Genomic DNA, 12,831 nt, shown 5'->3' with positions numbered 1-12,831 from the left:
TAGGTATGTATGTATGTCTGCCTAAAACTTTCGACAGAGGTGAAGGATTTTCACGAGATCGGTATCATTTTGAAGCTCGACACCTCAGACAGCAAATATCGAAAAATTGGCCAAAAACTTTAATTCCTTTACCCTCAACTGGGTACTTTTCTACAAAGAGGAGTCGATTTTTTGCAAGCCATTTTTGCAAGTCATCGTATCGGTTGGATTGACTTTGCCTAGTTTTAACATTTCAAGCTTCAGGTTGTGTCATGGAGTAGAGGTAATACGTCAGGGTTTTTTTCACTTTCTTTTCTACCTTCGCATCACAAGTTCGAGCCTGCCTGCCTGCCTGCCTGCCTACTACCACTTTTTTCTGCTCAACACACACCTCCAAGCAACCGGGCAACGATAAACATTTTAAGCTCAAAGATACAAAATAAAAATAAGTAATCAATATCATATATCTATGATATAAATGAGAAGAAATATATTTTTAATGGAAATCACTCAAAACAACGGATGAAGCCACTTCGTGTAAGAATAACTGCATCAATGTCAAAATCTAATCAACGATATGCTTTAGATGGACAGATTGAAACCCATTTTGTCAGGAAACATCACTCATAAAATGCGAGAAATTAAAAATAAAAAAAGGCAAGAGAGAGTAACGAGAATGCCGAAAGTAAACCACGGTCCATTTTCAACTGTCGTTAATTTTTTTTAAGTTTAGTTAATATGCAAATATGTTAGCATCAGTCAATATAAAAATTATTTTCTGAATAAATTTAGTAAGATATCTAAAAACTAAATTTCTGTCCTTAAAATAAGCTTTATTTGCGTAGTTTTATCAAATTCCCTATTAAATTTGGATGAAAATCCGTGTATAGTTAGATTAATTCGGAAAAACAAAAAAATGACACTTTTTTGCTCGGACCCTAAAAAAACATAATTAACAGCATGAACCGTGTTCTTACAATTCAGCTTGACAGTTAATTCGTATTTCAAACACAACCATTTTCAATAGAAAATAATTTTACCTACCGATGTGTTCATTAGCTCCAAGAAGACACATCTGGCGGTGACTTTTATAAAGGGTTTCATTTTCTTTCATCTTTTTATTTTTGCTGTGGCTAAAACAAAAAAATGAATTTGAAAAAATAAAATTGTCTCATTCAGTCATTTAATATTAAATAACTTTTGCTTTAAAAAAAGCAATCATGGTATTTCTTTCTATTGTAGACCTGATATATATGCTTTAAATTTAGGGTACTTGTACAGTTTAGTCAAGACATTAAAAAATGAAAATACCGAAAAAAAAGTTTAAATTGTATGTATCCGTTATAGAACGAAGTTCTCCGAAAAAAAATTTCACTTAATTTCATCAAGTTTTTTTTTTTTTTTTTTGCAGTGGAAAAACACGTTTTTATGAGAGCGCGTTGAAGGCGGCCATCTTGGATTTTAAAAAAAAAATTTTGTTTGAACTTTAGAAATGCCAAAGGGAGATAACTCCAGTTAAAGCGCTGACACCTCCATCCCATCTTTAATACTAGCTTTTCTTCCTAACAATCGAACATTTTGCTCGGTATCATAACAAATTGTTTTTTCGCTGTAAAAAAAAAAACTACTTGACGAAATTAAGTGAAACTTCGTTCCATAACGGATACATACAATTTAAACTTTTTCAATATATTCATTTTTTAATGTCTTGACTAAACTGTACATGTACCAAATTTAGTTTCTTTTAAATGAACCAAATGTTCTTGAAACCAAGTTAAGATGGAAATATTTTATTAAAAATCTTCTTTTTTTTTTTTACTTGAGATTTTTTTTTCTAGTTAATATCGGAGTTTTCTGATTTTTTTTTTTTTTTTTTTTTTTTTTTTGTAAAAATGCCTTTGGTTCCTGTTGTTATTATTGAGACGCTGTTTAGATGTTGTTGCATGCTGTAGTGTAGATAAAATTTCTTTAGACTTTTTAGGAACGTGATCGTAGGTGGTGTAATGAAAAAATGGCAAAAAAAAAAAAAAGACTCAGAGAAGCATCTTTAAGAAATTTAAAATTTTGAATAAACAAAGTGTCTGGTTTCAAATACATTTTGTCTGTTTATAATTTTGTTTATAATTTTTAAAAATGTTTCTAAGAGCTTTTTTGCAAATTCTCAATAGTTTCTTTTGTTTTAATTGGTCTTCCTCTGTTTGAATTGGATTGGTTTGTTTTGTTTTACAGCATATCAAACATTTTGTAATGTTAAATCCATGAATTTTGATAAAAGATTTTATGCTTCAAAATTTTAATGTCTTCAAGTATTTATTCATGGTGTTCGGTTTTTACTAGTTATTCATGATAGAAACATGTGTTTACCGCCTGATTAAGTTTTATGTCCTATTGAGAATGGACCTAGGAGTAATGAATATTATAATAAATAGAAATGATTCCACAATCTCCAAAATATGCTTAAACAATAGAGGAAGTTTACAATCATAACCAGGATAGGCTCATTCAAAGTCATTTAATCAGTTAAAAAAAAAAAATAAATAAATAAATAAATAATAATAATAATAATAATAATAATACCCCCCCCTCCGCCGCCAAGAAATTGTAGTGTTTGCATCGACTGGCATCACACCAAATATTCAAGAAGAATCGAGAAGCATAAAAAGTTTGATGCCAGAAAGCACAAAATAAACTTCCATTGAATGAACACAAAGAAGACTGGGACCTTGGAGAGGCTTGGTGCCACCAAAATTTCAATGAAAATGAATGGTTATTGTCAGCAAGAAGTCAATAGCAAGGGACTGTTGTGATAATGCAAAGTCATTTGCAAAGGTTATCAAAAAGGTGGAGATAGTGGAAATCTGGGGAGACGTGTTGTTACTCAGACTCCAGGAATCACCAGCAGTTGTTGTCAATGAATAATCTTTGATGATGGACTGTGTGAGACCATTTATAGGCCGGACCAAAGAACAACTTAGGCATCTTGACTAGAAGACTAAGAAAGTAATGAGCATGTAGAATACACTACACCTGAAAGATGATACTGACTGACTGTATGTGAAAAGGAACGAAAGCGGAAGGGAGCTGATAAGTATAGAAAACTGTGTGAAAGATCCAAGACTTGGAAAAATACATAACTCAAAACACAGAAAGGCTGATCACTGCAGCAAGAAACACAATCAAAATAAACAATACCGGAAACAGTGAAACTAGAAAAAGACGACAAGAAAAGAAAAGTAGGGATAGAAACAGCAATTTGTAGGAATGACAAGAGAAGAGGATCACAAAAAATCCTGTATGACACTTGAACAGAGAAACGGAATCTCTATTGACAGCTGCACAGAACAATGCAATTAGAACTCACTACATTAAAGCTAAAATAGATAAAATCCAGGGAAACAGTAACTGAAGAGTATGGACAAATATTGTGTGTCAGTAACGCAGTTAACGTGGTAGCATACTTGTATTGCGCAGGTATAGTAAGGTCAAGGGGTTACCGGTAACATATCAGACTCAGTGACTTCCTTTGACAGAGCATGTACCTGTGTGCTAAAAAGTGAGTTGGTGCGTTTTAGGTGCAGGCCAGTTAGTGGGGGGGGGACTATCCTCGCCATACATGCACCCATATAAATATAAATAGAAATGCACATGGGGATTTTTAGTAGAAGAGAGTAGACAGTCGATTGGAGTCGAAGTTGGTAGACAGTCGGACTTGAGTTAGTTTCGAGACCAGAAGGGTCAGAAGAAAGATGCACTGCCGGAAATGCAGAAAAGCTTGAGTCAACAATGTGAGAGGTTCCCCCAGGTTCACTCGTAGACAAATTAAGAGAACCTCGCCAGAAAATTGGCGTCATATTTTCATCTAAGATGTTCTTTACAGCTCACTAACCAGTGACGGGAAGAATTGCGGCCCAGAAGATACAAGATAACAAAAAAAGGTATGGTGATCTCTTAACGCATATATATGCACACACACACACACACACACACACACACACATGCATAGTTAGGAACTACTAAGGTAGATACACAACTAGCGATCCTTAAAGGGGCTCGACCACGTGTATACACACCCGACTGTATAAATGGATGTAAACTGTATATGATAAATGTACACTTGTATATAACGAAATGAGAAAGATGCATGTGGACGAGCCTTAAAGAGACGATCACAAAAAGGGCATTAGAAAACACCCACACACACGTTAGAGTGAGATGCACATAGTCATGGTTATTACAGAACATATTGTTGCAGAACGGAGAAACTGGTGATTAAACCAGTTGACCGTGCAACTAAAATATTAAGACACAGAGGAAAAAAAAAATGAACAGCAAAGCAAAAGGAAGTATGACAAAAAGCTGGTGTTAGTTTAAAGACGACGAATCACCTTTTATTTACAAAAATGAAGTAAGTAAGAATGGTAAGCTGCTGAAGGCTGCGAGTGGTGCTGGAAGGCTGTAGGAAGGTGTGGCAGGTGCTGGAAGGGTGTAGAAAGGTGAGTCAGGTGCTGGAAGGCTGCAAGAGGGTGCGGCAGATGTTGGACAGGCTGCAGGAGGATGCGGCAGGCACTGGAAGGCTGCGGGAGGATGCAGCAGGAGCTGGAAGGCTGCAAGATGATGCAGCAAGCGCTGGAAGACTGCTGGGGCACCAAGGTCTCGAAGACTGCAGGGGGCGTTGGAGTGAGCTGGAGGTCGCTGGTTGAAGAGGAAGCAGACAGGCAGTAGTAGTTGCATGGTATTAGTTTGTGAATCACATAGTTTGAGAATCATATATTAATGTGGAAAAAGGTAGCCCTGAAAAGGGCTAGCCCTGACAAGAGCTATTTGAAATATTGCTGCTGCTGCTGCTGCTGCTGCTGCTGGAGACCCTTTGGCTGCTGGAAACGTTAAGGTCGCATCTTGGGAGGCTCCCTGCTCTCTCGCCAAGTTAGGTGGGCTGGCCGCTAACGTGCTGTATTTATGAGAAGGCATTGTTACAACAAGCGCACTCGCAGTCAAAACCAAACAAATGAATAGAATTAATTCTCCATCGAATCAAATACAATCAAAAGAGTTCCATGTATAAATTGATTGTGTTTATGTTCGATTCAGCTCAGAATCAAAGTCTCTGCTATTTATTTTAGTGGAGAAAGAGTTGAATTTAGATTTCTTTCATCTCAGTTCGACACGAGAAAACGGTTATTTGTCACCAGGCGATGTATATGAGATTGTCCACAAATGAAAAAAATGGCCGGCATAGCAAAATATGAACCACAATGTAAGCGCACTACGACAATATCACAAAGAGTTGAAATGGTAAACTACATCCTCAAAAGAATACAAGAACAGACACGATTGCGTAGGTAAAGCAGTACACTGGAAGCTATACAAACAACTGCATTTTGAACATGCAGACAAATAGTAGAGAAGCAAATTAGAGACAGTTCTGGAAAATGAAAACCACAAAACCTTCTGAGACATGAAGTTATAAATAGATAAACACATCCAAGCTAACGACGTCATAATAATTAACTAAAAAGAAATAAACTGCTTAGTTGTAAAATTTGCCGTCCCAACAGACCATAGGGTAAACATCTAAAGGACAAATAATTGAAGCAAAGTAAAACAATTCTGGGCTTGGTGTTAACACAAACACCACATGAAATATGCAACTCACAAATGATACACAATGTGGGATCCAGAAGAAAGATCTGGGAGTCATGAACGGCAGGTGCTCCATCAGTAGCCAGCATGGGGAACTCGATCGTCATCCTGCAAATTTTGGCTCCTCTTCTAATTTCAGAAACAATATCACTGACACAGAACACATAAGTATCCCATCTAATTTCAGATAAAACACAGAAGAACCAAAGTAACCAACACCACTCAAAAAACCGAAAGAAGAAATGGACAAAAAAGAGAATAGACTGGTAATGGAATGCTATTACAGAAGTCACCCCAAAGAATGAGGATATTGCAAACGGATGAAAGAGTTATGGGACATGGCCAGTGACTACCATACATCAGAACAAAGAATCGCAGACCAAGCGAAACTTATCCTCAAGAGAGGCTGGCTTCCAAATCTAGAATTGAATGAAATACAACAAAAGACAAATGACGGAACAGACGAAGAAACGCCATTCAATGGAATCCCAAACATAGGAACTCCAGAGGCAGAAAACCTGCAAAACTTGGATGCATGAAACGTGGAGACCGAGAACTATGAAACAACATAGCTTAATGAAAATGAATTAGCTGAAATAAAAAAAATATCAGGAAACTTATGAACGAGGAAAAAACAAAGCTTCCATCCTTAAGAAATCAAGATTGGAAAAAACTAAAAGCTGAAACAGAGAAGGTGAACATACTTTTCCCATACATCCCAACAGAGACTATTACAGACCTAAACAATTTAATCTATGCAGGTGGCAAGACAGTAAGTATGAAGTTTAAAGTAGAAACAAGACGGAGAAAACAAAAGGACCAATAAAACGTGGATGGGAATTGAGGCTGGAAACCCATATCAACAAATTAAAGAAAGAAGTCAAAGCAATGAACAAGATGAAACCAACTAGAAGAGGATGGAAAAGTAGAACTATAACCAGCGAGGAGTGGCTCAACAAGAAACAGAAAGAAGTGAAAGAAAAAATAGCAGAAAAAGAAGCAAGATTAAGATGATACCGATACAAATCTGAACAGTGCCAGTAAAACAGGACTTTTCAAAATAATGAAAGCCAATTCTACCAAAATGTAAATGGAGGAAAAACAAAAACAGGACAATTGGACCTGACAGAAATTAAAGACTACTGGAGCCAGTTATGAGAAGAATGAAAGGATCATAATAGAAATGCAAAATGGCTGAAAGAAATGAAAGAAGGGTCACAGCAAATCGAAGAAGGAACAGCGATTGAAATCAGCAAGGAAACCCTCAAGGCAACTCTACGAAAAATGGCCAACTGAAGAGGACCAGGCCATGACGAAATATATGCCTATTAGTTTAAGAAATTCATAACACTACATGAAAGTCTAGTTCAGCACTTGAAAGGTCCATCCACAAAGCACAAATACCAGAATGGATGACCTATGGTAGAACCACATTGGTGCAAAAAGATACAGAAAAAAGGAATCATCCCCAGCAACTACAGGCCTATAATCTGTTTACCTGCAACATGGAAAATACTAACTGCACAACTGAGGGAACAAATTTATCAGTCCCTTCATAACCACGGACTAATCCCAGAGAAACGGGAAGGATGCCAAAAAGGAAAAAGAGGAACACAGGACATATTATACATAAACTAAAGGATTGTGAAGGCGGTTAAAAGTAGAAAAAAGAAGCTAGCCGTGGCTTAAATAGACTATAAGAAAGTATATGATAGAATCTCATAATCATGGATAATAGAATGCTTGAGAATGTACAAAATACCAGGTAAGATAATCAATTTGATAGAAAATGCAATGAAAACATGGATATTTGAACTGACAGCTGATGGACAATAGATAACTGAAATCAAAATACAAAAAGGAATCTTCCAAGGTGATTCCTTATCACCATTACTGCTCATTATAGCCATGATGCCTCTGAACAACATCCTAAGAAAATGCCAAGTCGGATCCAAGTTCACTAACACAGAAGAAAGAAATAATAATAAACATGACCAGAATCTTTAGCTAGGATATCCAAATGGAATTCGGTATGGAAAAGAGTGCACTACTGACCATGAGAAGGGAGAAAACTAGAAGCAACAGAAGGTATAGTACTGCCCAGACAAACAGATATTAGTGTACTAGGTGAACATGATAGCTACAAATACTTGGGAGTGCTTGAAGTAGATGCCATCAAAGCAACGGAAATGAAAGAGAAAATAGGAAAGAAATACCTCAGAAGAACTAGAAAACTCCTCAAAACTAAACTATATAGTAGAAACTTAAAGGAATAAACACTTGGGCAGTGTCATTAATAAGACACTCTGGAATGTTTATAAGCTGGACCAAAGAAAAACTAAGGAATCTCAACCAGATGACCAGGAAACTCATGACAATGCACGATGGATGATACTTACCGACTATATGTGAAAAGGAAAGACAGAGGAAGAGGGCTGCTCTGTATAGAAGACTGTGTAAATAATACAAAAAAAAAGAATTAGAAAAATACATAATGCAGAACACCGAAAGAATAATTACTGCAGCAAGAGACACGAAAGAAGCAAACAAAATAGAAAAAGGAGAGACGAGGAATAAGACGAGGAAATAAAAATGGGAAGAGAAACAGCTACACAGACAATTCATAAGAATGGCAAAAGAAGAGACTCACGAAAACATTTGGAAATGACTACAAAAAGGAAACCTAAACAGAGAAACTATCACTAATAATAGCGACACAAGATAACACAATTAGAACTAACCACATCAAAGCAAGGATCGACAAGACACCAGAAAACAGCAAATGCAGACTCTGCAGACAAAGAAACGAAACAATAAAACTACATAATAAGTGAATGCAGCAAACTAGCCTACAAAGAATATAAAAATAGACACGATCAAGTGGGGAAGGCAATTATGAAAACAATTACATCTTGAACACACAGAAAAATGGTACAATTACAAACCGGCAGCTGTACTGGAGAGTGAAAGTCAAAAGATCCTATGGGACATGGATATACAAACGGATAAACCCATCCAAGCAAGAAAACCGGATGTCATAATAGTTAACAAGAAGGAGAAGTCCTGCCAGATTGTAGATTTTACCGTTCCAGCAGTCCACAGAGTGAAGATCAAGGAAACTAAAAAGCAGAGCAAATACACCAGAGAGCTCCAAGGGATCTGGAAAATGAAGAAAGTCAAAATAACACCACTAATAGTAGAAGCACTAGGAACAATACCGAAAAACTTTGGAAAAAAGAATGGGAGAGATTGTAATCAGAGGGATGGCTGAGAAGATACAACGAATTTCAATAATAAAAACTGCAGAAATATTAAGGAAAACCTTTGAATGTGGAGACCAACACCACACATAAATTACACACAAACTGAACACACAGAAACGGCTACAGATGCAAAACATAAAGGAACATCACATGAAATCATGAAAAATGAAATTGTATAATTGTAAGATACTGCCCTCACCCACTTTTTTTGTGTGTGTGAGTGTCACCAGAAACGGCCATCACACCAAATAATGAGGGTTAAGGGGGATGGAAAGACCGAGGAGAGAAAGCACTAGTCAGACCTCCGCTTGCTGACTGAAAAGAGGACTGGGACCTTAGGGAGGCTTATTGCCACCCAAATTTCAGTGAAGACCAATGGTCGCCGCCAATGAGAAATCAATGGTAAGCGGCTGTTGTGATAACACAAATTCTTTTGCAAAGGTTATCGAAAGAGGTGGAGAGTACTGGAAGTCTAGGGAGACTTGTTGTCACTCAGACTCCGGGGAACACCACAAAATGTTCTCAAAGAGCAATCTTTGATGATTGCTTGTGTGACTACTTCTAGTGAATAAATAATAATAATAATAATAATAATAATAATAATAATAATAATAATAATAATAATAACAATAATAATAATAATAATAATAACAATAACAATAATAATAATAATAATAATAATAATAATACTGGTTGTTGTGAGTGACATATTATTATGATTATTTAGAAAAACTGATGATGGTCTCTGTGAGAACTTTTATTGAGTATAAATAACTACAACAACAACAACAACAGCTGTTTAACATGCGTTTTACATCCTGGCATGAGTTGGTATACTAGAGCTTGATTAATTATGAACTCAGATATTTTGGCAAAAAGAAGGAGAAGGTAATGGGGCAATAATTTAATGGGTCAGTTCAGTATGTCGATACTCTATGGCTGACTGGGATAGCTTTTGTACATTTATATCAGATCTACTTCTTCAATCCATGTTTAAAAAGAATGTGTCCTCCATAGTATCAGACCTGACTGAATGGCTAATTGTAGGTGTAGACCGATTCATACCCGCCAAAAATTCTTAGCAAAAACTTAACAGCCAGCTGTGGTTCTCTCCAGAATGTGCTGCTGTCATTGTGCACAGAAATCACTATTTCCATTGCTTCCAATGTGATAGATGTACTGAGACTAAAACTGCTTTCAGAACTGCCAGCAAACACTGTAAAAGAGTAATAAAGAATGTGAGAGAGTTGTATGCTCAGTCTATCACCTCCAAAGTAGCTGAGCAGCGGTTGGTTTCCACCAATTTGGCAAATAACAAACAGGGTCCTGAATAGAAGTGTGTACTCTATCCCAACCATCATCAATGGACCTGAAGCAATCTCGTCAGCATCAGACAAAGATAAACTCTTTGCCAAAAACTTTGCATCTAATTCTACCCTATGTGATCAGGGCCGCCAACCCTCATATTTCCTCCTGTGTCTGAAAACACACTATGCGACATACAAATATCTGTGCATGATGTTGCCAAGCTAATCAAAAACTTTGATTCCAGTAAAGCAACTGGCCCTGGCGGCATTCCTATTATAGTGCTCAAAAAGCTTCAACCAGAACTAGCTCTCATACTTACAAAGCTATTTAAGCATTGTCTTAAGGAGAATTGCTTCCCAACACCTTGGAAAACCTCATCAGTATACTCCTATTTAAAAATTCAGATAATCGGTCATCTCCCTCTCAATATAGATCAATCAGTCTCCTGTGCGTCATGATTAAGTTGCTAGAATCTTTGTTAAATAGAGAAGTAGTTAACCACCTCAGCCAAAATAACCTTCTCAGTGACATGCAATATGGTTTCTATTCTGCTAGATCTACAGCTGATGAGTTAACACTTATATCTCATAGGATTAGGGTATCTCGATGGAGGCTTCCTTTCTAAGGCAATTGCCCTTGACATACCAAAGGCTTTTGATAGAGTGTGGCATAATGGTCTACTTCACAAGACATTTCCAGTTATGCTATAGCTGGAAACGTCTTTTCAACTATTAAATCATTTCTCTCTGATAAGTTCATAAGAGTGGTGGTTGATGGGCAAAAATCTGAAGCTCAAAGAATTAATGCTAGAGTTCCTCAGGAATCCATCCTGGGCCCAATTCTCTTTCTGATTTACACCAATGGTCTCCCAAATCCTAAGATCATTTGTAGACATTTATGCTGATGGCACTACCATCTATGGCAACACTTAAAAGGCTGTAAACGACCACGTTTTCTCTGATTCTCTTTCCTCTGATCTTGAGCACATGGTGCAATGGGGAAAGAGGTGGCTGGTTAATTTTAATGTATCTAAGACCAAACTTCTATCTTTCCATCATCAACACTCCCGTCTGGCATCAATTGAAATGAATGGTTCTCATCTTGAGGAAGCTCCATGTTTTGACAAGCTTCTGGGCTTGACCTTTACTCCTGATCTGTTCATCAAATCCGTTGCCAGGGCTACTGATAAAATGGTGGGATCGTTCTACCGTTCTGGTAGATATCTCACTGCTAATGCAATTCTCTACATGTATAAGAGCCAAGTGCGTCCAAGGATGGAGTACTGTTGCCACATTTAGGCAGGAGCTGCTCGAGGCAGGAGCTGCTCGAAGCAGCTTACCTGCCTTGACAGAGTTCAAAATAGCCTAGTAGGGGATGCCGTTTTCTCTTTCCTGGAACCTCTTTCCCACAGAAAAGACATCGCGAGTCTGTCTCTGTTTTATCGTTATCTTCATGGCAAGTGCTCGTCTGAGTTCCAATTTATGATTCCACCTGGCCTGACTTTCAGGAAAAACACTCATCTAACTGAAACCACTATCAATAATTTCCCCCACTCTTTATCTGTGCTTAAACCTAAACGTGGATTCCATGAGCAAAGCTTCTTTCTTAGAACTGCATGCCTGTGGAACTGTTCTGTTTTCCTGCTTTCCAACTGACTACAATATGGTCGTCTTCAAGTCCAACGTGAACAAATTCTTGATGAGCCATCTCCTTAATTAATCCTTAATCAATCCAATTTTCCAAGTTTCCACGACTAACGATGACTGACATGTTCCCCCTTGACCACTGTACACTCATTAACCCTTATCCTAGAGTGGCCTCCAGGCCTTGATAATTGGTGACTCCTTTGTAAAAAAAAATAAAAAAAGCCGGAGCATTTTTTAATAGTACAGCCGGGATGGTGTCTAGTTCTTTTATCATATCATGTATCCTTGATAAGGGGTGATTTTCAGATCATCTAGTGTGGTTTCTGTTCGCAAAGGAAAATCTGAGAGGAAGTGGTTTGCTGGGTCCAAAGTGTAATTGGAGGCAAACCAACAGGCAAGCAGATTAGTCTTCTCAGTTGCAAATAACTTCAAGATTGTTGGATAGTGGGGAAATTGTTGATTGCCCATTATTTACTACACTGTCATATATAATCACGAGTTCCTAATTTCTGCATTTCAATGCGTTTTCTGGTGGTTTCAGTATATTCTCTCTTAGCTGTGATTATTTCTTTCTTACGATTACTTCTAGCTTCTATAAACTTTTGTCTGTTTGTACTCCTTGATGGCATCCCAGTCAGTCTTGTTGTAGTACCGTATCGTTTTGAACAAGGCTCTTTAACTTCGGGTCGAGAGTTTAGCAGAGTGATCAGCATTCCTGAGCAGGCAATGATCATTTGTTACACAATCCTCAGGAACTGTAGTCAGAAATAGATCCAGAAATGAGGCTTGCTAGTCCTAACGATATGGGAGACGGGTCGGGAAGATTACTGTTTGTGTCAAAGAATAGGATATAAAAAAGTTATGGATGACGCTACCAGCTGTGTCTGCATAATTAGAGAAGCCAAACCAATTTCTGTGGTGGATATTAAAATCACTAAATACAGGTAGTTGGGCACTAACATCTAGGGAGAGTGCTACATTTATGCTGTCAGAGA

The sequence above is a fragment of the Euprymna scolopes genome, chromosome 18 (assembly GCF_053919585.1).
Source record: "Euprymna scolopes isolate OS-2025 chromosome 18, ASM5391958v1, whole genome shotgun sequence".
Classification (NCBI taxonomy): domain Eukaryota; kingdom Metazoa; phylum Mollusca; class Cephalopoda; order Sepiida; family Sepiolidae; genus Euprymna; species Euprymna scolopes.
This window is presented reverse-complemented; position numbering follows the sequence as displayed.